The sequence below is a fragment of the Gorilla gorilla genome, chromosome 8 (genome assembly GCF_029281585.2).
Source record: "Gorilla gorilla gorilla isolate KB3781 chromosome 8, NHGRI_mGorGor1-v2.1_pri, whole genome shotgun sequence".
Taxonomy (NCBI): domain Eukaryota; kingdom Metazoa; phylum Chordata; class Mammalia; order Primates; family Hominidae; genus Gorilla; species Gorilla gorilla.
The window spans coordinates 80,423,475-80,434,549 of record NC_073232.2 but is presented as its reverse complement, the minus strand read 5'-3'; the positions used below and the strand labels follow the sequence as shown (position 1 = coordinate 80,434,549).

Below are 11,075 nucleotides of genomic sequence, written 5' to 3'. Positions count from 1 at the left end.
AATTAGCCGGGCGTGGTGGCGGGCACCTGTAGTCCCAGCTACTCGGGAGGCTGAGGCAGGAGAATGGCATGAACCCAGGAGGCAGAGCTTATAGTGAGCTGAGATCACACCACTGTACTCCAGCCTGGTGACAGAGCAAGACTCTGTCTCAAAAAATAAAAAAATTAAAAAAAAAATTCAGTTGGCAGAACTTTGCACTATGCACCTTGTCATTCACTTTGCATGGAAAGAGAAGAGACTCATAGTAAGAATGTACTGACTCATGGTCAAATGGCTTGGCTACAGTTCAGGGGGATGGAAGGAGAAAATTTGGAAGACTGGAGAAAAAGACATCTGAGCAAAGGGCATATGGGTGGACTTATGGGGATGTACAAAAAGTATGAAGATCTTTGTTTCACATGTTAACACCTACAAGAGGTATCTATCAACAACCAAGGAGAAAAGCAACTCAGCCAGATGATGTTAGCCAACCTCTTCCATTGGCCAGCTCAGTACTGGTGAATAAATATAGTGACAAGGATGGAGGCTATGCAGAGGCCCAAACAGCAGAAGTCTCCACTGACTAAGTCTTATCTAGCTACTGCTGCTTCTGAATGTCAAAGTTGTCATCAAGACAGACACTGAGGCCTCAAGATAGCATCATCCCTCAAGGACACCAAGTTGCCACCTGGTGGCAAGCTGAATGCACTGGATTCTTTCCATCACAGGGAGGGTAATGATTCTTCTTGGCTGGAACTGATACTTATTCTGAGTATGGATTTATCTTTCCCACTTACATGGCCTCAACCAGCACCACTATCCAAGGGTTGACAGAATGTTTAATCCTCCAATATGGAATCCTACACATCCTTGCATTATACTTTATAGCACTGTATAAAGGGAATGTACTTTGTAGCACTGTAGTTGCAGTGGTGGACACATGAAAATGCAATTCAGTGATCCTATTACAAATCACGAAATCACAACAACTAGAAGCTGTCAAACTGATGGAGTGATGGAACAGCCTCCAGTAGCCCTTTGAAGCTGCAGGGATGGGATACAAGCATATATCCTAGATCAGTAACCATTATACGGTCCCATGTTGCTAATAGAAAGAGGACCATGGATTGAAGAAAGGGTAGCACTATTTACCGTCACTGCCAGGGATTCACTTAGGAAATTTCTGCTTCTTATCTCTGCAATTCAATGCTGTTACACAACGGAAGTAGACAGGAATGTGTTTGGCAGCCAAGGGATGTTTAAGTAGTCCCTTACTAAATTTTGATTGCTCAATTTAAAAGGACAAGTCTAGTAGCCATGGCTGCTACACCCTCCTCTCCTATCTCCAGGTAAGTGACCTAGACCAGTGGAGGTGCTAGCTGAGGGTGAGAATGTAAACCTGATAGTACCTGTATCGTAGGAAAGGCAGATGATCACTTTTATCACTGATAAGAGACCAGTTGAAGAGCCAAGGAGCTATTGTTCCCTCCATGAATGTTTCACGTTTCCCCAGCAAAAGAAACCAACCAAAATCCTGGAGGAGCTATTCCTAGATGGAGAGAAGTTATATGAAGTCATGGATCCAAATGACACGAGGGATGGACAGAGTAGTGTCTTCTGTGGTGTGTAGTCCAGGCCTCCCTGCAGAATGGAGACCCTCATTCCCCAGCTTCCTTAGAGTGCTGTCTGTTGAGGGCACATGACTAAGTTCATGCCCTAGGAATTGCCCAGGCCAAAAGGAACTGTGTAGTAGAAGTCACATCCTTGGGGCAAGAAATTAGTTTGAATTCATATTGATTGTTGTCAACAGAATTTTAAGTACTGTATGGTATGTGCATGAAAGGAAAAGAACATTTGAAATGAGCTAATGTAGAGTGGATCTATTGGAGAACTATTGGTGAATAATGATGACGTGGTCAGTGAGGGTATCTGAAGTTCACAGGGTTATTTGAACAGAAAACAACTGGGAGAGGTGGATTTGACACTCAGATTGGGGGACTGCACAAATAATAAGGTATCTGGGCTTCAGTTTTCTCATCTAGAACATGAGGGACTAAATGACTGCCAAGTATCTTCCAGCTTCTATATTCTGTAATGCTTAAGTACTCTGCAGAATATTAAAACGAACAGCACTGGGAAATAGCCCATGGGCTTGAAAAGTGAGGAAAAACAGAAACTGCCAGGGAGAGTTTGTTAAAACCTTAAAAACCTGTGCATGGCTGTTTATAACATTTGTATTCATAACTGCCAAAACTTGGAAACAACCAAGATATCCTTCAGTAGGTTAATGGCTATGCAAACTGTGGTACATCCAGACAAGGGAATATTATATGGCACTAAAAAGAAATCAGATATTAAGCTAAGAAAAGACATGGAGAAGACTTAAATGTATATTGCTAAGTAAAAGAAGCCAGCATGAGAAGGCTATATATTGTATGGTTCTAAGTGTATGACAATCTGGAAAAGGCAATACTATAATGTAGAAACATCAGTGGTTTTCAGCAATTTGAGGAAAGTAAGAGAGGGATACATAGGTGGAACACAGAGGACTTTTATGGTGATGAAACTATTCTGTATGATACTGGTGGATATCTGTCATTATACAGTTGTCAAAATTCACAGAACTTTACAACACACAGAGTGAACGCTAATGTAAACTATGGACCTCAGTTATAGTAATGTATCAATATGTATCAATTGTAACCAATATACCACATTAATACATGGTGTTAATAATAGGGGAAATTGTGTACAGAGGTAAGGATTGGGTGGAGAGTGGGATAGGAAGGTAGTGTTACATGGGAACTCTGTGTACCTTCTGCTCATTGGTTTCTGTAAACCTAAAATTGCTCTAAAAATCAAAGTCTACTAATTTTGAGAAATTTGATGAAGAATAAATGTTCATGTAGTACCAAGGTATAATCTCAGAGATCACTGGCCAATTACAGAGGAAAATATGCCATTACGATATAGACATCTGGCAATCACCACCTTAATTTAGGAATGAAAATTAACATCACTGGCAGTGGGACAACCAGACATAAACTTCGTAATGTGCCACTGTTGGAAGTATACGACATCGCCTTTGAATGATTCTGGCCAAAAAAGTTTAACCTGAATGTAACCAAGTCTTTAAATTTAACTTCAAATTTCAGAAAATTGAGGGGATAGACAAACAAACTAAATGAAACCATGAACAGTCCCACAATTCCAGAATGTGAGATATTCTACGTGACAACTAGCATGGTTCCTTTAAAATGTCAATACCGGCTGGGCACGGTGGCTTGCACCTGTAATCCCAGCACTTTGGGAGGCTGAGGAGGGTAGATCATGAGGTCAGGAGATCGAGACCATCCTGGCTAACATGGTGAAACCCTGTCTCTAGTAAAAATACAAAAAATTATCCGGCCGTGGTAGCAGGCGCCTGTAATCCCAGCTACTCAGGAGGGTGAGGCAAGAGTATCTCTTGAACCCAGGAGGCAGAGGTTGCAGTGAGCCAAGATCACGCCACTGCACTCCAGCCCGGTGACAAAGCAAGACTCTGTCTCAAAAAAAAAAAAAAAAAAGTCTATGCCATTTAGCAAGGGATTAAGTATGGAGAAATGTACTGGATTACAAAATAAGAGACAAAAACAAAATGTAGTGTCCAGTTCTCGATTGGATCCTGGCTTTTAAAAATTGCTATAATTGGGAAACAATTAAGAAAATGTGAATCATAGGGTGTAATTATGCAAACCTAGATGGTATATATACGTATATTTTTGAGACAGAGTCTCACCGTGTCACCCAGGCTGGAGTGCTGGTGCGATCTCAGCTCACTGCAACCTCAGCCTCCCAGGTTCAAGCAATTCTCGTGCCTCGGCCTCCTGAGTAGCTGGGATTACAGGCACCTGCAACTGCACCCGGCTAATTATATTTTCAGTAGAGACGGGGTTTCACCATGTTGGCCAGGCTGGTCTCAGACTCCTGACCTCAGATGATCTGCCCACCTCGGCCTCCCAAAGCGCTGGGATTACAGGCATGAACCACTACATCCGGCCCTATATATTTTCACTTATTTATTTTTTATAAGGAAAATCAAATGTTCCAGCACCACTACTGAGCATCAGTCATTTCCTCTACTTGAGCTGCAATGCCAATATCAAGGGCCATATACTGTTTATCAAGTTTCTATATATGTTCCAGTTTAATCTTATGAGACCACCACAGTGTAGATGGTCGACTAGTTGACTGAAATGTGTTACATGGGGCATGACTGTTTATATTTGAAAATATTTGGGAGTTGAATAATTGTAAGGAATTACTGATAACTTGGTGTGAAAGGATAAGGGAATTGTGGTTATGCAAGAAAATGGCTTTAGTTTTTGAATATGCAGGCTTAAGTATACACAGGCAAATTAGCATGATGCCTATAATTTGCTTTTAATTCAAATAGAAAAATTACATAAAGAAAACTTGACAAAATATTAACAATTAATTGGATTTAGATGGTGGTTATGTGGGTGCCCATTTTTTCTACCTTTCTGTAGGCTCCAATGTTTCATAATTAAAAGGGAAAAAACGGGGCCACAAGAGAAGGTACAATTAAACATTAATGGGTCCCTTCTCCCAAGCAGTTAGTGCCGAGAGTGTGGAGTGTGTTCTCCAGGATCAGCACATATTTATTATCTTGAAAAATCCATTCCCCAAAAAAAATTCCAATGAAAAAAACTTAAAAAAAAAAGGTTTCTGTTTTAACACCCGTCACCCCTGCAAAACACTTTACAAAAAAATCCTTGTCTTCACTGCCAGAGACATTTTCCTTTTCTTCTTGTATAAGATTGCCCGTGAGGCAGCCGAGAGCGACCCACCCGCCCACTCGCAGCTCCAAAGCAGCTTCAAGAAGGAACAGGATCCCGAGGCCTGGACGCTGGACCCTACACCACCACCCTCGTCCCAGCCCGCTGCAGGCCGCAGTTCCTCAGCCATGGAGTAATTTTAGATTCCAGGTGATTTTGTCTCTCTGCGCTGGCCCAGGCTTCCGCCCCAGCCCTTACTCTCCTTTCACGGAAAGGTCGCAGCCGGTGGCCCTACCGGCAGACAGGTACAGAGGTGAGCCCAGCATCCCAGCCATCCCCTGTCCTCGCACCACACGTGACCAGGCCTGCTGGCTGGTCCTCTCTATCCCGGGCTACAGGAACCAGATCACCGGCGCTCCTTGGGAAATGCAGGATGTGGAATGTCCTTAAGACCCCATGAATTTTGATGTTATAAAAGACTAGCCAATACACACTAAGTAGTCTTGGTGTGATCCATCACTCCGCAAAAATGGAGTGGGCAACATGTTCATAAAAAAATTGGACAAATCTATTGATTATAAAGCATTGCATGATACGTCTGCTTTTGGTAACAGCTTTTTGTTGCAGAAAAAACCAGGTTCTTGTCATACCACCAGGAAAAGGCACGCAAACACTTGAAGGGTGAGGGGGAACGGAGTTTATTGGGTGGAAAGGAAAAAGGAAAAATAACTCTTAGTAAAGAGAGAAAGAGTCCTGCTAGCGGGTTTCCCGCCTCATAGATTAAATCCTAGGTCACTACATGGGAAAAGGCCAGACTCCTCTCCACTGCACACTGCACAAACTTCCCGAGGCTCCACCCCGTAATCCCAGTGTGCAGGTGGGCATTATTCAGAATCAGTGAGGAAAGGGCGGCTTCAACCAGGACCTGCAGTCCAGTTTATCAGCCTTCAGGCTGTTTTTGTCTTGAAGGTGAGGTTTTACCAGGGGACCCTTTGCTGCCTCCTGTCTCCATCACTTTCACATTAGGTGCTTTGTGGTGAAAACGGTTTCAAGGGTGATGGCACTGTACATTTTGAGACACAGAAGCAGCTGAAAGATCTATTCAAAAATGAAATGGATGCTTCTAAATGATAGCAAAGTCTTTGTTGGATTAAGTCTTGTAAACAATGAGAAGCAGAACTCAGAGTTAAAAAGTTCACCAATGTTTACAGGAAGATTTTTGGAGAAGACATGGATGGTAGGTGTCTTAAAGATCTCTTTGGCAAGTTGGGATCTGTCTTAAGTGTGATAGTAGTGGTTAAGGAAAGTGGAAAACCCAAAGGTTTTGGATTTGTCAGCTTTGAAAGGCATAAAGATGCGCAGATGAGATGAACAGAAAGAAGCTCAATGGAAAACAAATTGATGTTGGCCAAGCTCAGAAAGAAGTAGAATGGCAGATGGAACTTGTGTGCAAATTTGAAAAGATCAAGCAGTATAGGATCACCAGATAAGAAAGTGTTAACATTTATGCAAAAAATCTTGATGGTATTGATGAATGTCTCTGGAAAGAACTTTCTCCACTTGGTACAATCACCAATGCAAAGGTTATGAAGGATGGTTGTCACAACAAAGGGTTTGATTTGTGTATGTTTCTCCTCTCCAGAGGAAGCAACTAAAGCACTTTCAGAAATGAATGGTAGAATTGTGGGCACTGAGCCATTGTATATAGTGTTAACTCCATGGGAAGAAAAGCAATGAAGAGCACCAGGCTCAGCTCATTAACCAGTACAGTACGTGCAAAGAATGGCAAGTGTAAAAACTATGCTCAACCTGGGAATCAGTCCCTATCAGCCAGCACCTTCTTCAATTGACTTCATGGCAGTTATCCCACAGACTGAGAGCCATGCTGCAAAGTATTCTCCTAGCCAAACTGCTCAACTAAGATCAAATCCTCCCTAAATTGCTCAGGGTGCCAGACCTCATCCATTGAAAAATATGCCAAAGCCACTCCTAGCTCACTACATTTAGTAGTAAGAGACCAGCTTCTTCACAGCTTCCAGGAGTCATGTCAACACAGCTGTTGTAACACATCGACACAGACAATAGGAGCACATCCTGCAGTTGCCGCTACTGCTACTACAGATACTCCTGCTGTTTGTACCATTTCACAGTATAAATATGCTATGGAAGCTCACAATCCTCAATGATATTTTCATGCACAGCCCCAGGTTACCATGCAGCAGCCTGCTGTTCATGTAGAAGGTCAAGAACCTTTGACTTCCATGATGGCATCTGCTCCTCCTCAAAAGCAAAAGGAAACGAGTGAATGGCTGTTTCCTCTTCTTCAAGCCATGCCCTAGTCGTGCTGGTAAAATCATTGGCATGTTGTTGGAGATTGATAATTTAGAACTCCTTCATATGCTTGAATCTCCAGATCCTCTCTATACTAAGGTTGACAAAGGTATAGCTGTACTACAAGAGCACCAAGCTAAAGAGGCTGCCCAGAAAGCAGTTAATGGTGCCACTGGTGTTCCAATTGTTTAAAACTGATCAGGGACCACAGAAAGAAACTTGAGCATCACTGAAGAAAAATATCTCAATATCAAAAACCTTAAATACTATGGAAAAAATTTGTAAAGTATAAAATAAATTTAAAGAGGAAACTTTGAACTTTACATACCAAGCAAATGTCAGATCTAACAAATGCAATGATAGTCCTAGATTACTTATTGATTTGAAAAGAAAAATTCCTCCCAAAATAATAAAATATAAAAACACTGTAATGCTTTTCAGACTCTGTGATAAATAATTTTCAGCAAAATATAAAAATTTAAAGCATTCCTTTAATTTTGTAATTCATTAGTGTGGAATAGCTAAGAATGTCACTTCTGTTTTAAGTAACAGAATTGATAACTGAGCAAGGAGAGGTAATTTGGATTATAAAATTTTGCTTTAATAAAAATTTCTTAAACAGTGAAAAAAATAGGCAAAGATACAAAAAAGTTTATAAGAAACAACAATGTTGTATTTATTTGTTATTTTATTTTATTTTATTTTATTTTATTTTATTTTATTTTATTTATTTTTTTGAGATGGAGTCTCGCTCTGTCACCCAGGCTGGAGTGCAGTGGCATGATCTTGGCTCACTGCAACCTCTGCCTCCCAGGTTCAAGTGATTCTCCTGCCTCAGCCTCCTGAGTAGCTGGGACTACAAGCACCTGCCACCATGCCTGGCTAGTTTTTTGTATTTTTAGTAAAGACCGGGTTTCACCATGTTAGCCAGGATGGTCTCCTTCTCCTGACCTCCTGATCCACCCGCCTTGGCCTCCTAAAGTGCTGGGATGGTGTGAGCCACTGTGCCCAGCCTTATTTGTTTAAACACTATAAACACTAATATCATACACATGGTTAACTGGTTGTAATTTTTTAATTATATTAATAAATTTTTATGAAAACATTTTATAAATAAAAAACTTAAAATTTCAAATAAATAACAACATCTGCCACACTACCTTAAAATGGCGACTATTTCAGTATAATAAACATATATCACATACACTTAGAGAAAGTTCAACAAATAAAGAATAAAAAGAATAGGTACAACAACTTTCCTCCTAATCAAAAACACAATTCCTCATTTTGAAAATTATTTCTTATCTCTCTTTTATTAAAATAAACTTTCTACTTTGAAATCTAATCCTCTTGTGAATGTAAAATACTATCTTGTAAAAATATATATATATATATGTATACATATATTTTATTATTTTTTTTTTGAGACAGAGTCTTGCTCTGTCTCCCAGGCTGGAGTCCAGTGGTGCGATCTCAGCTCACTGCAACCTCTGCCTCCTGGGTTCAAGCTATTCTCCTGCCTCAGCCTTCTAAGTAGCTGGGATTACAGGTGCGTGCTACCACACCTGACAAATTTTTGTATTTTTAGTAGAGACGGGGTTTCACTATGTTGGTCAGGTTGGTCTCGAACTCCTGACCTCGTGATCTGCCCGCATTGGCCTCCCAAAGTGATGGGATTACAGGCAAGAGCCACAACAGCCTGCCTATATTTTTATTTTTTTATAAGTGACAATGAGATGTCCTCATGATTTAAATAGTAGTCAAAAGACTGGCACAGTTTAAATTTTTAGAATTTGAGTACTAGAATTACAATATTTGAAAATGGAGTCTGTACTTTGTTGTAAAACTATAAAGAGAAAACGTCACTAAAACAGTAGCTATTTTATCTTTTCCCAGAGTTATTCTCCCAGAGTGTATTTTCTAAGAGTTATTTTCCAGACGGTTTTAGAACTTTTGGCAGTTTCGGTGATATATTCTATAAAAGCCCTTAGTCTTAATAGGAATAACACATAGTTTTGATTGCCTTAAATTTCAATTGCTTCACTTGGCAAATTTATGTGTAAATTTCATATTCTGTGGTATTTTAATATCTTGCTTGTGGAGAAGAGGAAAAAGAGGAATGAAATTAATATTCAGTCCTTGCATTGAGCTTTTGCCAAGGAAGTCTAAACAATTTCTAAAATGCCTTTCAATAAGGCCATTTTAGAAGTGTTTATATGACTCTTATAACTTTAAAATAAAGAGTCTTGAAGTTAATTAAAACTCACTTTGCTTGTGATGGGTTCTACATTAACATGGCAGATTTAATCAGCCAGAATTAAAAGGTAATTCTATATTACTAAGGAGAAGAAACTGCCACATGACAGTAGTCTCCAAATCTTTCATTTTTGGAGGCTGCCTTTTATGCCTAGATTTTAAAACACTAATTGAAAAAAATATAGTTTACTTCCATTTGTGATTTAATTTTATTTCTATAAATAAATATATAGATAGTGTTTCATCTAAAAACTGCTAAACCAGACTTTCATTTTAAGGGCATGGCAGAAATAAGGAAAGACTAACTTGGTTCTATTACTTAACATATTATTTATTCAGGTAGTCACCAAAACCAGAATTTAAAATCTATTCAGTTAACCCATTTAAAGTTGATGTGTTTTACTCCTTTTTTTTTGTAGTGATCTTTTTAACTGAATTACTGGACATCATGGGGAGTTCTACTCCTCGTATTTGGAAACTTAGGCTATCTTACCAAGTTCAATATTCAAAGTTTTTATTTCTGCCATTAAGTTTGTTTAATTTTATATTAAGCTCAGTTTGTATTATGATATCAAATTCAGCCTTAGGGATTACTTAAACTTTCCTAGGGTATTTACAGATTTAATTTGTTCTTACAGTATGTAAATACCAAGAGAGCATTCCATTTAATATTATTTTTATTAAATTAACTTTGGAGTAAAAAGTCCAAGAAAAGCCCTGTACTGAAATCACATGTTTACTAAATCCTGGATTTTCTGTACAGTCTCTACATATTTCTACTTTAAAATTCTTCTGTCATGTGAAATAATTCATTAAAAGAAGCAGGCAGATGATGACAGGTAAACTTTTTAATGATGTTCTAATGTTGACAATTGCAGTTTTATTTTGCTTGGATCATAATGGCGTGTAAGCATTTTAGGCCCCGGAATGCCCATAAGTAGAGCTCCATTTGGAGCTGCGATCGAGATGGCTAAAAATGCTACTGTCATCACATCCTTCGCATATGGTTCCAAGTGGGGTGTGGAGACTCTTGCTGTTTCTAGAGCCAGAGGACCTGACACAGCCTACATTTAGGGGTAAAAATGGGGCATAAGGAAAAATATTAAACTGATTTAATATATAATGTAAATGGCTCTGTTGAAATAAACAAAATCTAGTACTAGACTATTAGAAAAAAAAAGTACTCAGTAATTTTCATAAGTTACTCATCAGTTCCACGTTCTTCCTAGCAAATATATGTGGAGGAAGAGTAAAATAGTGACAAATCAGCATGCAAACATTTTTGGGCTGATTTTGCACTCTTGTCCTCTCAGTGTTCCTCTATTCAAATATCTCTTTTGAGTGTTGCCCTCATAACACCAGGAGTTCTAACGAAACCAGTTTTGCTTAGTTGCCTTTATCGTGTACCAGTGGTTTTTGACTACAAGAAGAAAAAATAAAATATTAAGTTTTCTTATGGTTCTCTAGGATTTGTTGCCCTTCTTCTCATTGTTCTCCTTATTCAGGGGGCACTCGGTTATAGCAGAACTGACAGCAGGCTTGGAATCTAGCAAACTGGGTTTGAATTCTATTTTTGCTGCAACCAGGCTAGTGACCTTGTACAAATGACTCACACTCTCTAAACTTCTACTTACTTACGTGTAAAACGAAGAACAAAATACTTATCTTACTGGACGTTGTGAAAATTAAATATGAGAATGTGAAGAATACCTGGCACAGAGTAGGTATTCA

General features: G+C 39.2%; 1 pseudogene; it reads left to right on the top strand.

Moving 5' to 3' along the window:
- The first annotated feature begins 5,213 nt into the window (after window positions 1-5,213).
- On the top strand, window positions 5,214-7,280 carry LOC129525103 (polyadenylate-binding protein 1-A-like; annotated as a pseudogene).
- The last annotated feature ends 3,795 nt before the right edge of the window (window positions 7,281-11,075 follow it).